The sequence below is a fragment of the Phoenix dactylifera genome, chromosome 4 (assembly GCF_051530095.1).
Source record: "Phoenix dactylifera cultivar Ajwa chromosome 4, Ajwa_hap1_PhDact_Kaust_v1.1, whole genome shotgun sequence".
NCBI classification, from domain to species: Eukaryota; Viridiplantae; Streptophyta; class Magnoliopsida; order Arecales; family Arecaceae; genus Phoenix; species Phoenix dactylifera.
The window spans coordinates 34981127-34997771 of record NC_143193.1 but is presented as its reverse complement, the minus strand read 5'-3'; the positions used below and the strand labels follow the sequence as shown (position 1 = coordinate 34997771).

Genomic DNA, 16645 nt, shown 5'->3' with positions numbered 1-16645 from the left:
TTGAATCCTACGCCAGAACGGCCCCGGCAGCGCGAATGTCTCGGGCCGTCGAGGTCTGCTGCTTTGTCATAAAAGGGTGTTTCGATGGGCATGTCATGGGTGCGATCATACCAGCACTAATGCACCGGATCCCATCAGAACTCCGCAGTTAAGCGTGCTTGGGCGAGAGTAGTACTAGGATGGGTGACCCCCTGGGAAGTCCTCGTGTTGCACCCTTTTTATTTTTTGCCCGCTTTTTTATTTTTTGATAATATTTATTTTTAATTTTTCGGCTTTTGGCTTTTCCTCTTCGAATAATTTTTTTCCCCCGAAAATAAACTGAGTCCGGAGACTCGCGGTGCCATGCCGCATAGCGGAACAGCGCGTTGAATCCTACGCCAGAACGGCCCCGGCAGCGCGAATGTCTCGGGCCGTCGAGGTCTGCTGCTTTGTCATAAAAGGGTGTTTCGATGGGCATGTCATGGGTGCGATCATACCAGCACTAATGCACCGGATCCCATCAGAACTCCGCAGTTAAGCGTGCTTGGGCGAGAGTAGTACTAGGATGGGTGACCCCCTGGGAAGTCCTCGTGTTGCACCCCTTTTATTTTTTGCCCGCTTTTTTATTTTTTGATAACATTTATTTTTAATTTTTCGGCTTTTGGCTTTTCCTCTTCGGATAATTTTTTTCCCTCGAAAATAAACTGAGTCCGGAGACTCGCGGTGCCATGCCGCATAGCGGAACAGCGCGTTGAATCCTACGCCAGAACGGCCCCGGCAGCGCGAATGTCTCGGGCCGTCGAGGTCTGCAGCTTTGTCATAAAAGGGTGTTTCGAAGGGCATGTCATGGGTGCGATCATACCAGCACTAATGCACCGGATCCCATCAGAACTCCGCAGTTAAGCGTGCTTGGGCGAGAGTAGTACTAGGATGGGTGACCCCCTGGGAAGTCCTCGTGTTGCACCCTTTTTATTTTTTGCCCGCTTTTTTATTTTTTGATAATATTTATTTTTAATTTTTCGGCTTTTGGCTTTTCCTCTTCGGATAATTTTTTTCCCCCGAAAATAAACTGAGTCCGGAGACTCGCGGTGCCATGCCGCATAGCGGAACAGCGCGTTGAACCCTACGCCAGAACGGCCCCGGCAGCGCGAATGTCTCGGGCCGTCGAGGTCTGCTGCTTTGTCATAAAAGGGTATTTCGATGGGCAAGTCATGGGTGCGATCATACCAGCACTAATGCACCGGATCCCATCAGAACTCCGCAGTTAAGCGTGCTTGGGCGAGAGTAGTACTAGGATGGGTGACCCCCTGGGAAGTCCTCGTGTTGCACCCCTTTTATTTTTTGCCCGCTTTTTTATTTTTTGATAATATTTATTTTTAATTTTTCGGCTTTTGGCTTTTCCTCTTCGGATAATTTTTTTCCCTCGAAAATAAACTGAGTCCGGAGACTCGCGGTGCCATGCCGCATAGCGGAATAGCGCGTTGAATCCTACGCCAGAACGGCCCCGGCAGCGCGAATGTCTCGGGCCGTCGAGGTCTGCTGCTTTGTCATAAAAGAGAGTTTCGAAGGGCATATCATGGGTGCGATCATACCAGCACTAATGCACCGGATCCCATCAGAACTCCGCAGTTAAGCGTGCTTGGGCGAGAGTAGTACTAGGATGGGTGACCCCTTGGAAAGTCCTCGTGTTGCACCCGTTTTATTTTTTGCCCGCTTTTTTATTTTTTGATAACATTTATTTTTAATTTTTCGGCTTTTGGCTTTTCCTCTTCGGATAATTTTTTTCCCCCGAAAATAAACTGAGTCCGGAGACTCGCGGTGCCATGCCGCATAGCGGAACAGCGCGTTGAATCCTACGCCAGAACGGCCCCGGCAGCGCGAATGTCTCGGTCCGTCGAGGTCTGCTGCTTTGTCATAAAAGGGTGTTTCGATGGGCATGTCATGGGTGCGATCATACCAGCACTAATGCACCGGATCCCATCAGAACTCTGCAGTCAAGCGTGCTTGGGCGAGAGTAGTACTAGGATGGGTGACCCCCTGAGAAGTCCTCGTGTTGCACCCTTTTTATTTTTTGCCCGCTTTTTTATTTTTTGATAATATTTATTTTTAATTTTTTGGCTTTTGGCTTTTCCTCTTCGGATAATTTTTTTCCCCCGACAATAAACTGAGTCCGGAGACTGGCGGTGCCATGCCGCATAGCGGGACCAGCGCGTTGAATCCTACGCCAGAACGGCCCCGGCAGCGCGAATGTCTCGGGCGGTCGAGGTCTGCTGCTTTGTCATAAAAGGGAGTTTTGAAGGGCATATTATGGGTGCGATCATACCAGCACTAATGCACCGGATCCCATCAGAACTCAGCAGTTTAGCGTGCTTGGGCGAGAGTAGTACTAGGATGGGTGACCCCCTGGAAAGTCCTCGTGTTGTACCCCTTTTATTTTTTGCCCGCTTTTTTATTTTTTGATAATATTTATTTTTAATTTTTTGGCTTTTGGCTTTTCCTCTTCGGATAATTTTTTTTCCCCGAAAATAAACTGAGTCCGGAGACTGGCGGTGCCATGCCGCATAGCAGGACCAGCGCGTTGAATTCTACGCCAGAACGGCCCCGGCAGCGCGAATGTCTCGGGCCGTCGAGGTCTGCTGCTTTGCCATAAAAGGGAGTTTCGAAGTGCATATCATGGGTGCGATCATACCAGCACTAATGCACCGGATCCCATCAGAACTCCGCAGTTAAGCGTGCTTGGGCGAGAGTGGTACTAGGATGGGTGACCCCCTGGGAAGTCCTCGTGTTGCACCCCTTTTATTTTTTGCCCGCTTTTTTATTTTTTGATAACATTTATTTTTAATTTTTCGGCTTTTGGCTTTTCCTCTTCGGATAATTTTTTTCCCCCAAAAATAAACTGAGTCCGGAGACTCGCGGTGCCATGCCGCATAGCGGAACAGCGCGTTGAATCCTACGCCAGAACGGCCCCGGCAGCGCGAATGTCTCGGTCCGTCGAGGTCTGCTGCTTTGTCATAAAAGGGTGTTTCGATGGGCATGTCATGGGTGCGATCATACCAGCACTAATGCACCGGATCCCATCAGAACTCTGCAGTTAAGCGTGCTTGGGCGAGAGTAGTACTAGGATGGGTGACCCCCTGAGAAGTCCTCGTGTTGCACCCTTTTTATTTTTTGCCCGCTTTTTTATTTTTTGATAATATTTATTTTTAATTTTTTGGCTTTTGGCTTTTCCTCTTCGGATAATTTTTTTCCCCCGACAATAAACTGAGTCCGGAGACTGGCGGTGCCATGCCGCATAGCGGGACCAGCGCGTTGAATCCTACGCCAGAACGGCCCCGGCAGCGCGAATGTCTCGGGCGGTCGAGGTCTGCTGCTTTGTCATAAAAGGGAGTTTTGAAGGGCATATTATGGGTGCGATCATACCAGCACTAATGCACCGGATCCCATCAGAACTTCGCAGTTAAGCGTGCTTGGGCGAGAGTAGTACTGGGATGGGTGACCCCCGGGAAGTCCTCGTGTTGCACCCCTTTTATTTTTTGCCCGCTTTTTTATTTTTTGATAATATTTATTTTTAATTTTTCGGCTTTTCCTCTTCGGATAATTTTTTTTCCTCGAAAATAAACTGAGTCCGGAGACTCGCGGTGCCATGCCGCATAGCGGAACAGCGCGTTGAATCCTACGCCAGAACGGCCCCGGCAGCGCGAATGTCTCGGGCCGTCGAGGTCTGCTGCTTTGTCATAAAAGGGAGTTTCGAAGGGCATATCATGGGTGCGATCATACCAGCACTAATGCACCGGATCCCATCAGAACTCCGCAGTTAAGCGTGCTTGGGCGAGAGTAGTACTAGGATGGGTGACCCCCTGGGAAGTCCTCGTGTTGCACCCCTTTTATTTTTTGCCCGCTTTTTTATTTTTTGATAACATTTATTTTTAATTTTTCGGCTTTTGGCTTTTCCTCTTCGGATAATTTTTTTCCCTCGAAAATAAACTGAGTCCGGAGACTCGCGGTGCCATGCCGCATAGCGGAACAGCGCGTTGAATCCTACGCCAGAACGGCCCCGGCAGCGCGAATGTCTCGGGCCGTCGAGGTCTGCTGCTTTGTCATAAAAGGGTGTTTCGAAGGGCATGTCATGGGTGCGATCATACCAGCACTAATGCACCGGATCCCATCAGAACTCCGCAGTTAAGCGTGCTTGGGCGAGAGTAGTACTAGGATGGGTGACCCCCTGGGAAGTCCTCGTGTTGCACCCTTTTTATTTTTTGCCCGCTTTTTTATTTTTTGATAATATTTATTTTTAATTTTTCGGCTTTTGGCTTTTCCTCTTCGGATAATTTTTTTCCCCCGAAAATAAACTGAGTCCGGAGACTCGCGGTGCCATGCCGCATAGCGGAACAGCGCGTTGAACCCTACGCCAGAACGGCCCCGGCAGCGCGAATGTCTCGGGCCGTCGAGGTCTGCTACTTTGTCATAAAAGGGTATTTCGATGGGCATGTCATGGGTGCGATCATACCAGCACTAATGCACCGGATCCCATCAGAACTCCGCAGTTAAGCGTGCTTGGGCGAGAGTAGTACTAGGATGGGTGACCCCCTGGGAAGTCCTCGTGTTGCACCCCTTTTATTTTTTGCCCGCTTTTTTATTTTTTGATAATATTTATTTTTAATTTTTCGGCTTTTGGCTTTTCCTCTTCGGATAATTTTTTTCCCTCGAAAATAAACTGAGTCCGGAGACTCGCGGTGCCATGCCGCATAGCGGAATAGCGCGTTGAATCCTACGCCAGAACGGCCCCGGCAGCTCGAATGTCTCGGGCCGTCGAGGTCTGCTGCTTTGTCATAAAAGAGAGTTTCGAAGGGCATATCATGGGTGCGATCATACCAGCACTAATGCACCGGATCCCATCAGAACTCCGCAGTTAAGCGTGCTTGGGCGAGAGTAGTACTAGGATGGGTGACCCCTTGGAAAGTCCTCGTGTTGCACCCGTTTTATTTTTTGCCCGCTTTTTTATTTTTTGATAACATTTATTTTTAATTTTTCGGCTTTTGGCTTTTCCTCTTCGGATAATTTTTTTCCCCCGAAAATAAACTGAGTCCGGAGACTCGCGGTGCCATGCCGCATAGCGGAACAGCGCGTTGAATCCTACGCCAGAACGGCCCCGGCAGCGCGAATGTCTCGGTCCGTCGAGGTCTGCTGCTTTGTCATAAAAGGGTGTTTCGATGGGCATGTCATGGGTGCGATCATACCAGCACTAATGCACCGGATCCCATCAGAACTCTGCAGTTAAGCGTGCTTGGGCGAGAGTAGTACTAGGATGGGTGACCCCCTGAGAAGTCCTCGTGTTGCACCCTTTTTATTTTTTGCCCGCTTTTTTATTTTTTGATAACATTTATTTTTAATTTTTTGGCTTTTGGCTTTTCCTCTTCGGATAATTTTTTTCCCCCGACAATAAACTGAGTCCGGAGACTGGCGGTGCCATGCCGCATAGCGGGACCAGCGCGTTGAATCCTACGCCAGAACGGCCCCGGCAGCGCGAATGTCTCGGGCGGTCGAGGTCTGCTGCTTTGTCATAAAAGGGAGTTTTGAAGGGCATATTATGGGTGCGATCATACCAGCACTAATGCACCGGATCCCATCAGAACTTCGCAGTTAAGCGTGCTTGGGCGAGAGTAGTACTGGGATGGGTGACCCCCGGGAAGTCCTCGTGTTGCACCCCTTTTATTTTTTGCCCGCTTTTTTATTTTTTGATAATATTTATTTTTAATTTTTCAGCTTTTCCTCTTCGGATAATTTTTTTCCCTCGAAAATAAACTGAGTCCGGAGACTCGCGGTGCCATGCCGCATAGCGGAACAGCGCGTTGAATCCTACGCCAGAACGGCCCCGGCAGCGCGAATGTCTCGGGCCGTCAAGGTCTGCTGCTTTGTCATAAAAGGGAGTTTCGAAGGGCATATCATGGGTGCGATCATACCAGCACTAATGCACCGGATCCCATCAGAACTCCGCAGTTAAGCGTGCTTGGGCGAGAGTAGTACTAGGATGGGTGACCCCCTGGGAAGTCCTCGTGTTGCACCCCTTTTATTTTTTGCCCGCTTTTTTATTTTTTGATAACATTTATTTTTAATTTTTCGGCTTTTGGCTTTTCCTCTTCGGATAATTTTTTTCCCTCGAAAATAAACTGAGTCCGGAGACTCGCGGTGCCATGCCGCATAGCGGAACAGCGCGTTGAATCCTACGCCAGAACGGCCCCGGCAGCGCGAATGTCTCGGGCCGTCGAGGTCTGCTGCTTTGTCATAAAAGGGTGTTTCGAAGGGCATGTCATGGGTGCGATCATACCAGCACTAATGCACCGGATCCCATCAGAACTCCGCAGTTAAGCGTGCTTGGGCGAGAGTAGTACTAGGATGGGTGACCCCCTGGGAAGTCCTCGTGTTGCACCCTTTTTATTTTTTGCCCGCTTTTTTATTTTTTGATAATATTTATTTTTAATTTTTCGGCTTTTGGCTTTTCCTCTTCGGATAATTTTTTTCCCCCGAAAATAAACTGAGTCCGGAGACTCGCGGTGCCATGCCGCATAGCGGAACAGCGCGTTGAACCCTACGCCAGAACGGCCCCGGCAGTGCGAATGTCTCGGGCCGTCGAGGTCTGCTGCTTTGTCATAAAAGGGTATTTCGATGGGCATGTCATGGGTGCGATCAGACCAGCACTAATGCACCGGATCCCATCAGAACTCCGCAGTTAAGCGTGCTTGGGCGAGAGTAGTACTAGGATGGGTGACCCCCTGGGAAGTCCTCGTGTTGCACCCCTTTTATTTTTTGCCAGCTTTTTTATTTTTTGATAATATTTATTTTTAATTTTTCGGCTTTTGGCTTTTCCTCTTCGGATAATTTTTTTCCCTCGAAAATAAACTGAGTCCGGAGACTCGCGGTGCCATGCCGCATAGCGGAATAGCGCGTTGAATCCTACGCCAGAACGGCCCCGGCAGCGCGAATGTCTCGGGCCGTCGAGGTCTGCTGCTTTGTCATAAAAGAGAGTTTCGAAGGGCATATCATGGGTGCGATCATACCAGCACTAATGCACCGGATCCCATCAGAACTCCGCAGTTAAGCGTGCTTGGGCGAGAGTAGTACTAGGATGGGTGACCCCTTGGAAAGTCCTCGTGTTGCACCCGTTTTATTTTTTGCCCGCTTTTTTATTTTTTGATAACATTTATTTTTAATTTTTCGGCTTTTGGCTTTTCCTCTTCGGATAATTTTTTTCCCCCGAAAATAAACTGAGTCCGGAGACTCGCGGTGCCATGCCGCATAGCGGAACAGCGCGTTGAATCCTACGCCAGAACGGCCCCGGCAGCGCGAATGTCTCGGTCCGTCGAGGTCTGCTGCTTTGTCATAAAAGGGTGTTTCGATGGGCATGTCATGGGTGCGATCATACCAGCACTAATGCACCGGATCCCATCAGAACTCTGCAGTTAAGCGTGCTTGGGCGAGAGTAGTACTAGGATGGGTGACCCCCTGAGAAGTCCTCGTGTTGCACCCTTTTTATTTTTTGCCCGCTTTTTTATTTTTTGATAATATTTATTTTTAATTTTTTGGCTTTTGGCTTTTCCTCTTCGGATAATTTTTTTCCCCCGACAATAAACTGAGTCCGGAGACTGGCGGTGCCATGCCGCATAGCGGGACCAGCGCGTTGAATCCTACGCCAGAACGGCCCCGGCAGCGCGAATGTCTCGGGCGGTCGAGGTCTGCTGCTTTGTCATAAAAGGGAGTTTCGAAGGGCATATCATGGGTGCGATCATACCAGCACTAATGCACCGGATCCCATCAGAACTTCGCAGTTAAGCGTGCTTGGGCGAGAGTAGTACTTGGATGGGTGACCCCCGGGAAGTCCTCGTGTTGCACCCCTTTTATTTTTTGCCCGCTTTTTTATTTTTTGATAATATTTTTTTTTAATTTTTCGGCTTTTGGCTTTTCCTCTTCGGATAATTTTTTTTCCTCGAAAATAAACTGAGTCCGGAGACTCGCGGTGCCATGCCGCATAGCGGAACAGCGCGTTGAATCCTACGCCAGAACGGCCTCGGCAGCGCGAATGTCTTGGGCCGTCGAGGTCTGCTGCTTTGTCATAAAAGGGAGTTTCGAAGGGCATATCATGGGTGCGATCATACCAGCACTAATGCACCGGATCCCATCAGAACTCCGCAGTTAAGCGTGCTTGGGCGAGAGTAGTACTAGGATGGGTGACCCCCTGGGAAGTCCTCGTGTTGCACCCCTTTTATTTTTTGCCCGCTTTTTTATTTTTTGATAACATTTATTTTTAATTTTTCGGCTTTTGGCTTTTCCTCTTCGGATAATTTTTTTCCCTCGAAAATAAACTGAGTCCGGAGACTCGCGGTGCCATGCCGCATAGCGGAACAGCGCGTTGAATCCTACGCCAGAACGGCCCCGGCAGCGCGAATGTCTCGGGCCGTCGAGGTCTGCTGCTTTGTCATAAAAGGGTGTTTCGAAGGGCATGTCATGGGTGCGATCATACCAGCACTAATGCACCGGATTCCATCAGAACTCCGCAGTTAAGCGTGCTTGGGCGAGAGTAGTACTAGGATGGGTGACCCCCTGGGATGTCCTCGTGCTGCACCCCTTTTATTTTTTGCCCGCTTTTTTATTTTTTGATAATATTTATTTTTAATTTTTTGGCTTTTGGCTTTTCCTCTTCGGATAATTTTTTCCCCCCGAAAATAAACTGAGTCCGGAGACTGGCGGTGCCATGCCCCATAGCGGAACAGCGCGTTGAATCATACGCCAGAACGGCCCCCGCAGCGCGAATGTCTCGGGCCGTCGAGGTCTGCTGCTTTGTCATAAAAGGGAGTTTCGAAGGGCATATCATGGGTGCGATCATACCAGCACTAATGCACCGGATCCCATCAGAACTCCGTAGCTAAGCGTGCTTGGGCGAGAGTAGTACTAGGATGGGTGACCCCCTGGGAAGTCCTCGTGTTGCACCCCTTTTATTTTTTGCCCGCTTTTTTATTTTTTGATAACATTTATTTTTAATTTTTCGGCTTTTGGCTTTTCCTCTTCGGATAATTTTTTTCCCCCGAAAATAAACTAAGTCCGGAGACTCGCGGTGCCATGCCGCATAGCGGAACAGCGCGTTGAATCCTGCGCCAGAACGGCCCCGGCAGCGCGAATGTCTCGGGCCGTCGAGGTCTGCTGCTTTGTCATAAAAGGGTGTTTCGATGGGCATGTCATGGGTGCGATCATACCAGCACTAATGCACCGGATCCCATCAGAACTCCGTAGCTAAGCGTGCTTGGGCGAGAGTAGTACTAGGATGGGTGACCCCCTGGGAAGTCCTCGTGTTGCACCCCTTTTATTTTTTGCCCGCTTTTTTATTTTTTGATAATATTTATTTTTAATTTTTCGGCTTTTGGCTTTTCCTCTTCGGATAATTTTTTTCCCCCGAAAATAAACTGAGTCCGGTGACTCGCGGTGCCATGCCGCATAGCGGAACAGCGCGTTGAATCCTACGCCAGAACGGCCGCGGCAGCGCGAATGTCTCGGGCCGTCGAGGTCTGCTGCTTTGTCATAAAAGGGTGTTTCGATGGGCATGTCATGGGTGCGATCATACCAGCACTAATGCACCGGATCCCATCAGAACTCCGCAGTTAAGCGTGCTTGGGCGAGAGTAGTACTAGGATGGGTGACCCCCTGGGAAGTCCTCGTGTTGCACCCCTTTTATTTTTTGCCCGCTTTTTTATTTTTTGATAATATTTATTTTTAATTTTTCGGCTTTTGGCTTTTCCTCTACGGATAATTTTTTTCCCCCGAAAATAAACTGAGTCCGGAGACTCGCGGTGCCATGCCGCATAGCGGAACAGCGCGTTGAATCCTACGCCAGAACGGCCCCGGCGGCGCGAATGTCTCGGTCCGTCGAGGTCTGCTGCTTTGTCATAAAAGAGAGTTTCGAAGGGCATATCATGGGTGCGATCATACCAGCACTAATGCACCGGATCCCATCAGAACTCCGCAGTTAAGCGTGCTTGGGCGAGAGTAGTACTAGGATGGGTGACCCCCTGGGAAGTCCTCGTGTTGCACCCCTTTTATTTTTTGCCCGCTTTTTTATTTTTTGATAACATTTATTTTTAATTTTTCGGCTTTTGGCTTTTCCTCTTCGGATAATTTTTTTCCTCCGAAAATAAACTGAGTCCGGAGACTCGCGGTGCCATGCCGCATAGCGGAACAGCGCGTTGAATCCTACGCCAGAACGGCCCCGGCAGCGCGAATGTCTCGGTCCGTCGAGGTCTGCTGCTTTGTCATAAAAGGGTGTTTCGATGGGCATGTCATGGGTGCGATCATACCAGCACTAATGCACCGGATCCCATCAGAACTCTGCAGTTAAGCGTGCTTGGGCGAGAGTAGTACTAGGATGGGTGACCCCCTGAGAAGTCCTCGTGTTGCACCCTTTTTATTTTTTGCCCGCTTTTTTATTTTTTGATAATATTTATTTTTAATTTTTTGGCTTTTGGCTTTTCCTCTACGGATAATTTTTTTCCCCCGAAAATAAACTGAGTCCGGAGACTCGCGGTGCCATGCCGCATAGCGGAACAGCGCGTTGAATCCTACGCCAGAACGGCCCCGGCGGCGCGAATGTCTCGGTCCGTCGAGGTCTGCTGCTTTGTCATAAAAGAGAGTTTCGAAGGGCATATCATGGGTGCGATCATACCAGCACTAATGCACCGGATCCCATCAGAACTCCGCAGTTAAGCGTGCTTGGGCGAGAGTAGTACTAGGATGGGTGACCCCCTGGGAAGTCCTCGTGTTGCACCCCTTTTATTTTTTGCCCGCTTTTTTATTTTTTGATAACATTTATTTTTAATTTTTCGGCTTTTGGCTTTTCCTCTTCGGATAATTTTTTTCCCCCGAAAATAAACTAAGTCCGGAGACTCGCGGTGCCATGCCGCATAGCGGAACAGCGCGTTGAATCCTGCGCCAGAACGGCCCCGGCAGCGCGAATGTCTCGGGCCGTCGAGGTCTGCTGCTTTGTCATAAAAGGGAGTTTCGAAGGGCATATCATGGGTGCGATCATACCAGCACTAATGCACCGGATCCCATCAGAACTCCGTAGCTAAGCGTGCTTGGGCGAGAGTAGTACTAGGATGGGTGACCCCCTGGGAAGTCCTCGTGTTGCACCCCTTTTATTTTTTGCCCGCTTTTTTATTTTTTGATAACATTTATTTTTAATTTTTCGGCTTTTGGCTTTTCCTCTTCGGATAATTTTTTTCCCCCGAAAATAAACTAAGTCCGGAGACTCGCGGTGCCATGCCGCATAGCGGAACAGCGCGTTGAATCCTGCGCCAGAACGGCCCCGGCAGCGCGAATGTCTCGGGCCGTCGAGGTCTGCTGCTTTGTCATAAAAGGGTGTTTCGATGGGCATGTCATGGGTGCGATCATACCAGCACTAATGCACCGGATCCCATCAGAACTCCGTAGCTAAGCGTGCTTGGGCGAGAGTAGTACTAGGATGGGTGACCCCCTGGGAAGTCCTCGTGTTGCACCCCTTTTATTTTTTGCCCGCTTTTTTATTTTTTGATAATATTTATTTTTAATTTTTCGGCTTTTGGCTTTTCCTCTACGGATAATTTTTTTCCCCCGAAAATAAACTGAGTCCGGAGACTCGCGGTGCCATGCCGCATAGCGGAACAGCGCGTTGAATCCTACGCCAGAACGGCCCCGGCGGCGCGAATGTCTCGGTCCGTCGAGGTCTGCTGCTTTGTCATAAAAGAGAGTTTCGAAGGGCATATCATGGGTGCGATCATACCAGCACTAATGCACCGGATCCCATCAGAACTCCGCAGTTAAGCGTGCTTGGGCGAGAGTAGTACTAGGATGGGTGACCCCCTGGGAAGTCCTCGTGTTGCACCACTTTTATTTTTTGCCCGCTATTTTATTTTTTGATAACATTTATTTTTAATTTTTCGGCTTTTGGCTTTTCCTCTTCGGATAATTTTTTTCCCCCGAAAATAAACTGAGTCCGGTGACTCGCGGTGCCATGCCGCATAGCGGAACAGCGCGTTGAATCCTACGCCAGAACGGCCCCGGCAGCGCGAATGTCTCGGGCCGTCGAGGTCTGCTGCTTTGTCATAAAAGGGTGTTTCGATGGGCATGTCATGGGTGCGATCATACCAGCACTAATGCACCGGATCCCATCAGAACTCCGCAGTTAAGCGTGCTTGGGCGAGAGTAGTACTAGGATGGGTGACCCCCTGGGAAGTCCTCGTGTTGCACCCCTTTTATTTTTTGCCCGCTTTTTTATTTTTTGATAATATTTATTTTTAATTTTTCGGCTTTTGGCTTTTCCTCTACGGATAATTTTTTTCCCCCGAAAATAAACTGAGTCCGGAGACTCGCGGTGCCATGCCGCATAGCGGAACAGCGCGTTGAATCCTACGCCAGAACGGCCCCGGCGGCGCGAATGTCTCGGTCCGTCGAGGTCTGCTGCTTTGTCATAAAAGAGAGTTTCGAAGGGCATATCATGGGTGCGATCATACCAGCACTAATGCACCGGATTCCATCAGAACTCCGCAGTTAAGCGTGCTTGGGCGAGAGTAGTACTAGGATGGGTGACCCCCTGGGAAGTCCTCGTGTTGCACCCCTTTTATTTTTTGCCCGCTTTTTTATTTTTTGATAACATTTATTTTTAATTTTTCGGCTTTTGGCTTTTCCTCTTCGGATAATTTTTTTCCTCCGAAAATAAACTGAGTCCGGAGACTCGCGGTGCCATGCCGCATAGCGGAACAGCGCGTTGAATCCTACGCCAGAACGGCCCCGGCAGCGCGAATGTCTCGGTCCGTCGAGGTCTGCTGCTTTGTCATAAAAGGGTGTTTCGATGGGCATGTCATGGGTGCGATCATACCAGCACTAATGCACCGGATCCCATCAGAACTCTGCAGTTAAGCGTGCTTGGGCGAGAGTAGTACTAGGATGGGTGACCCCCTGAGAAGTCCTCGTGTTGCACCCTTTTTATTTTTTGCCCGCTTTTTTATTTTTTGATAATATTTATTTTTAATTTTTTGGCTTTTGGCTTTTCCTCTTCGGATAATTTTTTTCCCCCGACAATAAACTGAGTCCGGAGACTGGCGGTGCCATGCCGCATAGCGGGACCAGCGCGTTGAATCCTACGCCAGAACGGCCCCGGCAGCGCGAATGTCTCGGGCGGTCGAGGTCTGCTGCTTTGTCATAAAAGGGAGTTTCGAAGGGCATATCATGGGTGCGATCATACCAGCACTAATGCACCGGATCCCATCAGAACTTCGCAGTTAAGCGTGCTTGGGCGAGAGTAGTACTAGGATGGGTGACCCCCGGGAAGTCCTCGTGTTGCACCCCTTTTATTTTTTGCCCGCTTTTTTATTTTTTGATAATATTTATTTTTAATTTTTCGGCTTTTGGCTTTTCCTCTTCGGATAATTTTTTTCCCTCGAAAATAAACTGAGTCCGGAGACTCGCGGTGCCATGCCGCATAGCGGAACAGCGCGTTGAATCCTACGCCAGAAGGGCCCCGGCAGCGCGAATGTCTCGGGCCGTCGAGGTCTGCTGCTTTGTCATAAAAGGGAGTTTCGAAGGGCATATCATGGGTGCGATCATACCAGCACTAATGCACCGGATCCCATCAGAACTCCGTAGCTAAGCGTGCTTGGGCGAGAGTAGTACTAGGATGGGTGACCCCCTGGGAAGTCCTCGTGTTGCACCCCTTTTATTTTTTGCCCGCTTTTTTATTTTTTGATAACATTTATTTTTAATTTTTCGGCTTTTGGCTTTTCCTCTTCGGATAATTTTTTTCCCCCGAAAATAAACTAAGTCCGGAGACTCGCGGTGCCATGCCGCATAGCGGAACAGCGCGTTGAATCCTGCGCCAGAACGGCCCCGGCAGCGCGAATGTCTCGGGCCGTCGAGGTCTGCTGCTTTGTCATAAAAGGGTGTTTCGATGGGCATGTCATGGGTGCGATCATACCAGCACTAATGCACCGGATCCCATCAGAACTCCGTAGCTAAGCGTGCTTGGGCGAGAGTAGTACTAGGATGGGTGACCCCCTGGGAAGTCCTCGTGTTGCACCCCTTTTATTTTTTGCCCGCTTTTTTATTTTTTGATAATATTTATTTTTAATTTTTCGGCTTTTGGCTTTTCCTCTACGGATAATTTTTTTCCCCCGAAAATAAACTGAGTCCGGAGACTCGCGGTGCCATGCCGCATAGCGGAACAGCGCGTTGAATCCTACGCCAGAACGGCCCCGGCGGCGCGAATGTCTCGGTCCGTCGAGGTCTGCTGCTTTGTCATAAAAGAGAGTTTCGAAGGGCATATCATGGGTGCGATCATACCAGCACTAATGCACCGGATCCCATCAGAACTCCGCAGTTAAGCGTGCTTGGGCGAGAGTAGTACTAGGATGGGTGACCCCCTGGGAAGTCCTCGTGTTGCACCACTTTTATTTTTTGCCCGCTTTTTTATTTTTTGATAACATTTATTTTTAATTTTTCGGCTTTTGGCTTTTCCTCTTCGGATAATTTTTTTCCTCCGAAAATAAACTGAGTCCGGAGACTCGCGGTGCCATGCCGCATAGCGGAACAGCGCGTTGAATCCTACGCCAGAACGGCCCCGGCAGCGCGAATGTCTCGGTCCGTCGAGGTCTGCTGCTTTGTCATAAAAGGGTGTTTCGATGGGCATGTCATGGGTGCGATCATACCAGCACTAATGCACCGGATCCCATCAGAACTCTGCAGTTAAGCGTGCTTGGGCGAGAGTAGTACTAGGATGGGTGACCCCCTGAGAAGTCCTCGTGTTGCACCCTTTTTATTTTTTGCCCGCTTTTTTATTTTTTGATAATATTTATTTTTAATTTTTTGGCTTTTGGCTTTTCCTCTTCGGATAATTTTTTTCCCCCGACAATAAACTGAGTCCGGAGACTGGCGGTGCCATGCCGCATAGCGGGACCAGCGCGTTGAATCCTACGCCAGAACGGCCCCGGCAGCGCGAATGTCTCGGGCGGTCGAGGTCTGCTGCTTTGTCATAAAAGGGAGTTTCGAAGGGCATATCATGGGTGCGATCATACCAGCACTAATGCACCGGATCCCATCAGAACTTCGCAGTTAAGCGTGCTTGGGCGAGAGTAGTACTAGGATGGGTGACCCCCGGGAAGTCCTCGTGTTGCACCCCTTTTATTTTTTGCCCGCTTTTTTATTTTTTGATAATATTTTTTTTTAATTTTTCGGCTTTTGGCTTTTCCTCTTCGGATAATTTTTTTTCCTCGAAAATAAACTGAGTCCGGAGACTCGCGGTGCCATGCCGCATAGCGGAACAGCGCGTTGAATCCTACGCCAGAACGGCCTCGGCAGCGCGAATGTCTTGGGCCGTCGAGGTCTGCTGCTTTGTCATAAAAGGGAGTTTCGAAGGGCATATCATGGGTGCGATCATACCAGCACTAATGCACCGGATCCCATCAGAACTCCGCAGTTAAGCGTGCTTGGGCGAGAGTAGTACTAGGATGGGTGACCCCCTGGGAAGTCCTCGTGTTGCACCCCTTTTATTTTTTGCCCGCTTTTTTATTTTTTGATAACATTTATTTTTAATTTTTCGGCTTTTGGCTTTTCCTCTTCGGATAATTTTTTTCCCTCGAAAATAAACTGAGTCCGGAGACTCGCGGTGCCATGCCGCATAGCGGAACAGCGCGTTGAATCCTACGCCAGAACGGCCCCGGCAGCGCGAATGTCTCGGGCCGTCGAGGTCTGCTGCTTTGTCATAAAAGGGTGTTTCGAAGGGCATGTCATGGGTGCGATCATACCAGCACTAATGCACCGGATCCCATCAGAACTCCGCAGTTAAGCGTGCTTGGGCGAGAGTAGTACTAGGATGGGTGACCCCCTGGGATGTCCTCGTGCTGCACCCCTTTTATTTTTTGCCCGCTTTTTTATTTTTTGATAATATTTATTTTTAATTTTTTGGCTTTTGGCTTTTCCTCTTCGGATAATTTTTTCCCCCCGAAAATAAACTGAGTCCGGAGACTGGCGGTGCCATGCCCCATAGCGGAACAGCGCGTTGAATCATACGCCAGAACGGCCCCCGCCGCGCGAATGTCTCGGGCCGTCGAGGTCTGCTGCTTTGTCATAAAAGGGAGTTTCGAAGGGCATATCATGGGTGCGATCATACCAGCACTAATGCACCGGATCCCATCAGAACTCCGTAGCTAAGCGTGCTTGGGCGAGAGTAGTACTAGGATGGGTGACCCCCTGGGAAGTCCTCGTGTTGCACCCCTTTTATTTTTTGCCCGCTTTTTTATTTTTTGATAACATTTATTTTTAATTTTTCGGCTTTTGGCTTTTCCTCTTCGGATAATTTTTTTCCCCCGAAAATAAACTAAGTCCGGAGACTCGCGGTGCCATGCCGCATAGCGGAACAGCGCGTTGAATCCTGCGCCAGAACGGCCCCGGCAGCGCGAATGTCTCGGGCCGTCGAGGTCTGCTGCTTTGTCATAAAAGGGTGTTTCGATGGGCATGTCATGGGTGCGATCATACCAGCACTAATGCACCGGATCCCATCAGAACTCCGTAGCTAAGCGTGCTTGGGCGAGAGTAGTACTAGGATGGGTGACCCCCTGGGAAGTCCTCGTGTTGCACCCCTTTTATTTTTTGCCCG

The 16645-nt window shown here is 49.4% G+C and overlaps 45 non-coding genes and 1 pseudogene across 45 annotated transcripts; all 46 read left to right on the top strand.

Annotated features, from left to right (window-relative positions):
• Positions 1–97: 97 nt before the first annotated feature.
• LOC149756657 (5S ribosomal RNA) lies at positions 98–216 on the top strand. The gene has a single exon (XR_016411797.1). It is a non-coding gene; the product is annotated as a 5S ribosomal RNA (ribosomal RNA).
• A 246-nt stretch (positions 217–462) lies between these two features.
• On the top strand, positions 463–581 carry LOC149756656 (5S ribosomal RNA). The gene has a single exon (XR_016401317.1). It is a non-coding gene; the product is annotated as a 5S ribosomal RNA (ribosomal RNA).
• A 246-nt stretch (positions 582–827) lies between these two features.
• On the top strand, positions 828–946 carry LOC149756655 (5S ribosomal RNA). Its single transcript, XR_016411796.1, has one exon. It is a non-coding gene; the product is annotated as a 5S ribosomal RNA (ribosomal RNA).
• Positions 947–1192: 246 nt separating this feature from the next.
• Positions 1193–1311, top strand: LOC149756654 (5S ribosomal RNA). Its single transcript, XR_016401306.1, has one exon. It is a non-coding gene; the product is annotated as a 5S ribosomal RNA (ribosomal RNA).
• A 246-nt stretch (positions 1312–1557) lies between these two features.
• On the top strand, positions 1558–1676 carry LOC149756653 (5S ribosomal RNA). The gene has a single exon (XR_016405031.1). It is a non-coding gene; the product is annotated as a 5S ribosomal RNA (ribosomal RNA).
• Positions 1677–1922: 246 nt separating this feature from the next.
• On the top strand, positions 1923–2041 carry LOC149756652 (5S ribosomal RNA). Its single transcript, XR_016404525.1, has one exon. It is a non-coding gene; the product is annotated as a 5S ribosomal RNA (ribosomal RNA).
• Positions 2042–2288: 247 nt separating this feature from the next.
• Positions 2289–2407, top strand: LOC149756651 (5S ribosomal RNA; annotated as a pseudogene).
• A 247-nt stretch (positions 2408–2654) lies between these two features.
• LOC149756650 (5S ribosomal RNA) lies at positions 2655–2773 on the top strand. The gene has a single exon (XR_016401598.1). It is a non-coding gene; the product is annotated as a 5S ribosomal RNA (ribosomal RNA).
• Positions 2774–3019: 246 nt separating this feature from the next.
• Positions 3020–3138, top strand: LOC149756649 (5S ribosomal RNA). Its single transcript, XR_016402485.1, has one exon. It is a non-coding gene; the product is annotated as a 5S ribosomal RNA (ribosomal RNA).
• A 247-nt stretch (positions 3139–3385) lies between these two features.
• Positions 3386–3503, top strand: LOC149756648 (5S ribosomal RNA). The gene has a single exon (XR_016406911.1). It is a non-coding gene; the product is annotated as a 5S ribosomal RNA (ribosomal RNA).
• A 239-nt stretch (positions 3504–3742) lies between these two features.
• On the top strand, positions 3743–3861 carry LOC149756647 (5S ribosomal RNA). Its single transcript, XR_016401298.1, has one exon. It is a non-coding gene; the product is annotated as a 5S ribosomal RNA (ribosomal RNA).
• A 246-nt stretch (positions 3862–4107) lies between these two features.
• LOC149756646 (5S ribosomal RNA) lies at positions 4108–4226 on the top strand. Its single transcript, XR_016411795.1, has one exon. It is a non-coding gene; the product is annotated as a 5S ribosomal RNA (ribosomal RNA).
• A 246-nt stretch (positions 4227–4472) lies between these two features.
• Positions 4473–4591, top strand: LOC149756645 (5S ribosomal RNA). The gene has a single exon (XR_016401292.1). It is a non-coding gene; the product is annotated as a 5S ribosomal RNA (ribosomal RNA).
• Positions 4592–4837: 246 nt separating this feature from the next.
• LOC149756644 (5S ribosomal RNA) lies at positions 4838–4956 on the top strand. Its single transcript, XR_016405030.1, has one exon. It is a non-coding gene; the product is annotated as a 5S ribosomal RNA (ribosomal RNA).
• A 246-nt stretch (positions 4957–5202) lies between these two features.
• LOC149756643 (5S ribosomal RNA) lies at positions 5203–5321 on the top strand. The gene has a single exon (XR_016402484.1). It is a non-coding gene; the product is annotated as a 5S ribosomal RNA (ribosomal RNA).
• Positions 5322–5568: 247 nt separating this feature from the next.
• LOC149756642 (5S ribosomal RNA) lies at positions 5569–5686 on the top strand. Its single transcript, XR_016406910.1, has one exon. It is a non-coding gene; the product is annotated as a 5S ribosomal RNA (ribosomal RNA).
• Positions 5687–5925: 239 nt separating this feature from the next.
• LOC149756641 (5S ribosomal RNA) lies at positions 5926–6044 on the top strand. Its single transcript, XR_016401281.1, has one exon. It is a non-coding gene; the product is annotated as a 5S ribosomal RNA (ribosomal RNA).
• A 246-nt stretch (positions 6045–6290) lies between these two features.
• Positions 6291–6409, top strand: LOC149756640 (5S ribosomal RNA). The gene has a single exon (XR_016411793.1). It is a non-coding gene; the product is annotated as a 5S ribosomal RNA (ribosomal RNA).
• A 246-nt stretch (positions 6410–6655) lies between these two features.
• LOC149756639 (5S ribosomal RNA) lies at positions 6656–6774 on the top strand. The gene has a single exon (XR_016402610.1). It is a non-coding gene; the product is annotated as a 5S ribosomal RNA (ribosomal RNA).
• Positions 6775–7020: 246 nt separating this feature from the next.
• On the top strand, positions 7021–7139 carry LOC149756638 (5S ribosomal RNA). The gene has a single exon (XR_016405029.1). It is a non-coding gene; the product is annotated as a 5S ribosomal RNA (ribosomal RNA).
• Positions 7140–7385: 246 nt separating this feature from the next.
• LOC149756637 (5S ribosomal RNA) lies at positions 7386–7504 on the top strand. Its single transcript, XR_016402483.1, has one exon. It is a non-coding gene; the product is annotated as a 5S ribosomal RNA (ribosomal RNA).
• A 247-nt stretch (positions 7505–7751) lies between these two features.
• On the top strand, positions 7752–7869 carry LOC149756636 (5S ribosomal RNA). Its single transcript, XR_016407164.1, has one exon. It is a non-coding gene; the product is annotated as a 5S ribosomal RNA (ribosomal RNA).
• Positions 7870–8115: 246 nt separating this feature from the next.
• LOC149756635 (5S ribosomal RNA) lies at positions 8116–8234 on the top strand. Its single transcript, XR_016401270.1, has one exon. It is a non-coding gene; the product is annotated as a 5S ribosomal RNA (ribosomal RNA).
• A 246-nt stretch (positions 8235–8480) lies between these two features.
• Positions 8481–8599, top strand: LOC149756634 (5S ribosomal RNA). Its single transcript, XR_016408217.1, has one exon. It is a non-coding gene; the product is annotated as a 5S ribosomal RNA (ribosomal RNA).
• Positions 8600–8845: 246 nt separating this feature from the next.
• LOC149756633 (5S ribosomal RNA) lies at positions 8846–8964 on the top strand. Its single transcript, XR_016412683.1, has one exon. It is a non-coding gene; the product is annotated as a 5S ribosomal RNA (ribosomal RNA).
• Positions 8965–9210: 246 nt separating this feature from the next.
• LOC149756632 (5S ribosomal RNA) lies at positions 9211–9329 on the top strand. Its single transcript, XR_016412682.1, has one exon. It is a non-coding gene; the product is annotated as a 5S ribosomal RNA (ribosomal RNA).
• A 246-nt stretch (positions 9330–9575) lies between these two features.
• On the top strand, positions 9576–9694 carry LOC149756631 (5S ribosomal RNA). Its single transcript, XR_016401259.1, has one exon. It is a non-coding gene; the product is annotated as a 5S ribosomal RNA (ribosomal RNA).
• Positions 9695–9940: 246 nt separating this feature from the next.
• On the top strand, positions 9941–10059 carry LOC149756630 (5S ribosomal RNA). Its single transcript, XR_016401248.1, has one exon. It is a non-coding gene; the product is annotated as a 5S ribosomal RNA (ribosomal RNA).
• A 246-nt stretch (positions 10060–10305) lies between these two features.
• LOC149756629 (5S ribosomal RNA) lies at positions 10306–10424 on the top strand. Its single transcript, XR_016402481.1, has one exon. It is a non-coding gene; the product is annotated as a 5S ribosomal RNA (ribosomal RNA).
• Positions 10425–10670: 246 nt separating this feature from the next.
• Positions 10671–10789, top strand: LOC149756628 (5S ribosomal RNA). The gene has a single exon (XR_016401237.1). It is a non-coding gene; the product is annotated as a 5S ribosomal RNA (ribosomal RNA).
• Positions 10790–11035: 246 nt separating this feature from the next.
• LOC149756627 (5S ribosomal RNA) lies at positions 11036–11154 on the top strand. The gene has a single exon (XR_016412681.1). It is a non-coding gene; the product is annotated as a 5S ribosomal RNA (ribosomal RNA).
• Positions 11155–11400: 246 nt separating this feature from the next.
• Positions 11401–11519, top strand: LOC149756626 (5S ribosomal RNA). The gene has a single exon (XR_016412680.1). It is a non-coding gene; the product is annotated as a 5S ribosomal RNA (ribosomal RNA).
• A 246-nt stretch (positions 11520–11765) lies between these two features.
• Positions 11766–11884, top strand: LOC149756625 (5S ribosomal RNA). The gene has a single exon (XR_016402235.1). It is a non-coding gene; the product is annotated as a 5S ribosomal RNA (ribosomal RNA).
• A 246-nt stretch (positions 11885–12130) lies between these two features.
• LOC149756624 (5S ribosomal RNA) lies at positions 12131–12249 on the top strand. Its single transcript, XR_016401227.1, has one exon. It is a non-coding gene; the product is annotated as a 5S ribosomal RNA (ribosomal RNA).
• Positions 12250–12495: 246 nt separating this feature from the next.
• Positions 12496–12614, top strand: LOC149756623 (5S ribosomal RNA). Its single transcript, XR_016402087.1, has one exon. It is a non-coding gene; the product is annotated as a 5S ribosomal RNA (ribosomal RNA).
• A 246-nt stretch (positions 12615–12860) lies between these two features.
• On the top strand, positions 12861–12979 carry LOC149756622 (5S ribosomal RNA). Its single transcript, XR_016402480.1, has one exon. It is a non-coding gene; the product is annotated as a 5S ribosomal RNA (ribosomal RNA).
• Positions 12980–13226: 247 nt separating this feature from the next.
• LOC149756621 (5S ribosomal RNA) lies at positions 13227–13344 on the top strand. The gene has a single exon (XR_016407044.1). It is a non-coding gene; the product is annotated as a 5S ribosomal RNA (ribosomal RNA).
• Positions 13345–13590: 246 nt separating this feature from the next.
• Positions 13591–13709, top strand: LOC149756620 (5S ribosomal RNA). The gene has a single exon (XR_016412679.1). It is a non-coding gene; the product is annotated as a 5S ribosomal RNA (ribosomal RNA).
• Positions 13710–13955: 246 nt separating this feature from the next.
• LOC149756619 (5S ribosomal RNA) lies at positions 13956–14074 on the top strand. Its single transcript, XR_016412678.1, has one exon. It is a non-coding gene; the product is annotated as a 5S ribosomal RNA (ribosomal RNA).
• Positions 14075–14320: 246 nt separating this feature from the next.
• On the top strand, positions 14321–14439 carry LOC149756618 (5S ribosomal RNA). The gene has a single exon (XR_016402234.1). It is a non-coding gene; the product is annotated as a 5S ribosomal RNA (ribosomal RNA).
• Positions 14440–14685: 246 nt separating this feature from the next.
• On the top strand, positions 14686–14804 carry LOC149756617 (5S ribosomal RNA). The gene has a single exon (XR_016402479.1). It is a non-coding gene; the product is annotated as a 5S ribosomal RNA (ribosomal RNA).
• A 247-nt stretch (positions 14805–15051) lies between these two features.
• LOC149756616 (5S ribosomal RNA) lies at positions 15052–15169 on the top strand. Its single transcript, XR_016407043.1, has one exon. It is a non-coding gene; the product is annotated as a 5S ribosomal RNA (ribosomal RNA).
• Positions 15170–15415: 246 nt separating this feature from the next.
• LOC149756615 (5S ribosomal RNA) lies at positions 15416–15534 on the top strand. Its single transcript, XR_016401216.1, has one exon. It is a non-coding gene; the product is annotated as a 5S ribosomal RNA (ribosomal RNA).
• A 246-nt stretch (positions 15535–15780) lies between these two features.
• LOC149756614 (5S ribosomal RNA) lies at positions 15781–15899 on the top strand. Its single transcript, XR_016406710.1, has one exon. It is a non-coding gene; the product is annotated as a 5S ribosomal RNA (ribosomal RNA).
• Positions 15900–16145: 246 nt separating this feature from the next.
• LOC149756613 (5S ribosomal RNA) lies at positions 16146–16264 on the top strand. Its single transcript, XR_016412677.1, has one exon. It is a non-coding gene; the product is annotated as a 5S ribosomal RNA (ribosomal RNA).
• A 246-nt stretch (positions 16265–16510) lies between these two features.
• Positions 16511–16629, top strand: LOC149756612 (5S ribosomal RNA). Its single transcript, XR_016412676.1, has one exon. It is a non-coding gene; the product is annotated as a 5S ribosomal RNA (ribosomal RNA).
• Positions 16630–16645: the final 16 nt, after the last annotated feature.